Below are 2,998 nucleotides of genomic sequence, written 5' to 3' on the forward strand. Positions count from 1 at the left end.
TACAAACCTGGCTGCCAGTTTGACAGTAAGTCAGGGAAGAAGGTTGGGAGGGGAGGTTGTCACTATTCAGGATAAGTTCCCACTGAGTCTGCTCTTTTTATTAGGATGGTTAAAAACTTCAGCCATGGGGCACCTGGATGCTCAGTGGGTTGGGCCGACGACTCTTGATCTTGGCTCAGGTCTTGACCTCAGGGTCGTGGATTTGAGTCTCGTGTTGGGCTCTGTGCTAGGTGTGGAGCCTACTTAAAACAAAACAAAACAAAACAACAAGATTCAGCCATGCCTGGTGTGCGCTGGACCAGAGACCCCTGCCTTACTCTCCAGCAAATGCACAGAGGGGCTGTCACTGGGTTGTGCTGAGGGAAGGCACCCTGAGGTCTAAGTGCTTCCTACACTCATTTCCAGCCAGTCTTCCTATTTTCAGACCTTTCACCATCCTTGCTTTCAGAGCTTCCTGGTTCCTAAAATGGCCAAATCTTTTGGGAGTCCTGAAGGGAAAAAATAGGCTGCCTCTCAGTTTTCTTCACTGCAGCTTAGGAATTAGATTTTGTGGATTTATATCTTTTTTTTTTAAAATCTGTTGTTTTAATGAGACTTAATTTCTTTAACCCATGGCTTATTTATGAGCACATTAATTTTAAACAAATTTCAAGTATCTTTTTTTTTTTTTTTTTTAAGATTTTATTTATTTATTTGTTGGCGGGGGAGAGCAGCAGACAGAGGGAGAAGCAGGCTCCCCGCTGAACTCAGTCGGATCTGGGGCTGGATCTCACGACGCTGAGATCATGACCTGGGCCAAAATCAAGAGTCAGATGCTTAACTGGCTGAGCCACCCATGTGCCCCAGAGCCCTAGATATTTTAGAGAACTTTTTTTTTAACTGAAGTATAATTAACATACAGTATTATATTATTTTCACGTGTACAGTATAATGATTGAACAATTATATACATTTCTCAGTGCTCATCACATTAAGTGTACTCTTGATCCCCTTTGTCTATTGTGATCTACCAGATATTCAACTTTTGTTGTGTTGCTTGTGTAATTGACTCTTTGAAGTAGGCAAGATGGGATTATTATCCCCATATTATCGGCAGGTAAGCAGGGGCCCAGGGAATTGTAAAGACTTGCCTGAAGTCCCGCAGTAAGGCTAGAGCAGAATTAAGGAATGGGAAGGGAAGTGGAGCCCGCTGGTTTAGAGCATGGACTCCAGTCCGGATGCTTGGCTTGTGTCTAAGCCTCTTCTTTAATAGCCATCTGCAAACTTGTACTAGCTCCTACCTACTAGGGTTGTTGTTGGGAGCTTTACATACATGGCACATGGTAAACACCCGGTGACAGCTGATCACTATTATTATTATTATTTCTATTTTTATTTTTTATCCAGGGTTCACAGTGCATCTTGTAGAGAGGAGTCAACTATGTTAAAGAGTACATCTTTAGAAACCTTTGTAGCTACACCTCGGCCCAGCAATTTATATTCTATTCTGGCCACTGTGCATAGGAGAGCTTATGGCCAGAAAGATCACAATCTAAGTATAGAAAAGCTTTCTGGATGTAATCCACAGGAGGCATCGAAGTCAATTCAGCAAACTCTTTCTGGTGAGCCTACTATGTGTTAGCACTCCATTCTTATCTAAGAGTTATTTTCTATCTTCTGGGCTTACTGATGTCTTAAACAAGGTAGGTACTCAGAAAAAAAAAAAAAAAGCCTTTGCAAAATGAATGAGAACAAAAATGCTTAGAACCACAAAGCTGAAAGATGGCCGGGAGAGTGGGGGGGGGGGTGAGGGGTTGGCCATCCACTTTATTGTGGATAGTCCTAAATAAAAGGAATTATCTGGGTTGTGCAGGCTGTCAGGTGCTAATCCCTACAATAATCAGCCTCGGGGCTCTCAGAGCCACAGAATCAACTAGCTGGGAGGGTGAGCAGCCAGTGGTCGTCGTCCACTGGGCTGTTTGTGTGGAAACAGAGTCCTCTCTTTCTCTTTTGTGGACACACACAGCTGACAGTCTTAAAATAAAGGTTCATGATCGGTCTCTGAGCTGGACACCTGGAAGTAGGCCAGCCCCCGTCTCTCTTATTGCAGATTCCATGCTCCACATCTGCCTCCATGAAACCGGCTTTTAAAAATCTGTCTTTCACTTTGAATCTTCCTGTCTCCTGCTCTCTGTGACTTCTGGGAGGGTGGTGGGGAAATTGTGCAGTTATCTGCGTTGTCTCCCCAACCCTTCCCCCCACAAAAAAGAGAAGACGCTCGAGGGTCTATTCTCTACTCCCACCACATTGCGAGGGGTGTGATTTGAAGGAACATTTAAAAAAAACTTTTTATTTTGAAATAATTTTAGAGTAAAGTTATAAAAACAGCACAGAGCATTTCAGTGTACCCTTCACCCAGCTGCAGTAATGTTAACATTTTATATCACCATTGCACAATGATCAAAACCAAGAAATTAATGTTGATATAATAATAGTAACTAAACTGGAGACTTTATTCAGATTTAATCCATTTCCCCATTCATGTCCTTTTTCTGTCACAGGATTCAATCCCAGATCCCATGTTGCATTTAATTGTCATGTCTCTTAATATCCTTCAACCTATGACAGTTCGTTCGTCTGTCTTTCATGACTTTGACACTTTTGAAGAGTACTTACAAGTGGATTCATGGATGATTTGGGTTTGTCTAATGTATTTTCATGATTAGATTGTGGTTCTCAAGGTTCTCAAGTGCTATGAATTGTTCTCCCTTCCAAATTCATATGCTGAAACCCTAAACCCCAATGTACTTGGAGATAGGGCCTTTAAAGAGGTATTTAAGTTTAAATGAGGTCCTAGGTGTGGGGTCCTGATCTGATATCAGGGGTACAGGATATCAGTAGTTCTTATTACTGGTGCTTTTTCCTCTGTCATTCAGTTAAGGTATGTCTGAAGGGATTAAATGTAAAGTTACTGTGTTTCCTTTTATAATTAATATGTATCTTGGGAAAGGTGCTTTTA

Source organism: Neomonachus schauinslandi, chromosome 12 (assembly GCF_002201575.2).
Source record: "Neomonachus schauinslandi chromosome 12, ASM220157v2, whole genome shotgun sequence".
Lineage (NCBI taxonomy): Eukaryota > Metazoa > Chordata > Mammalia > Carnivora > Phocidae > Neomonachus > Neomonachus schauinslandi.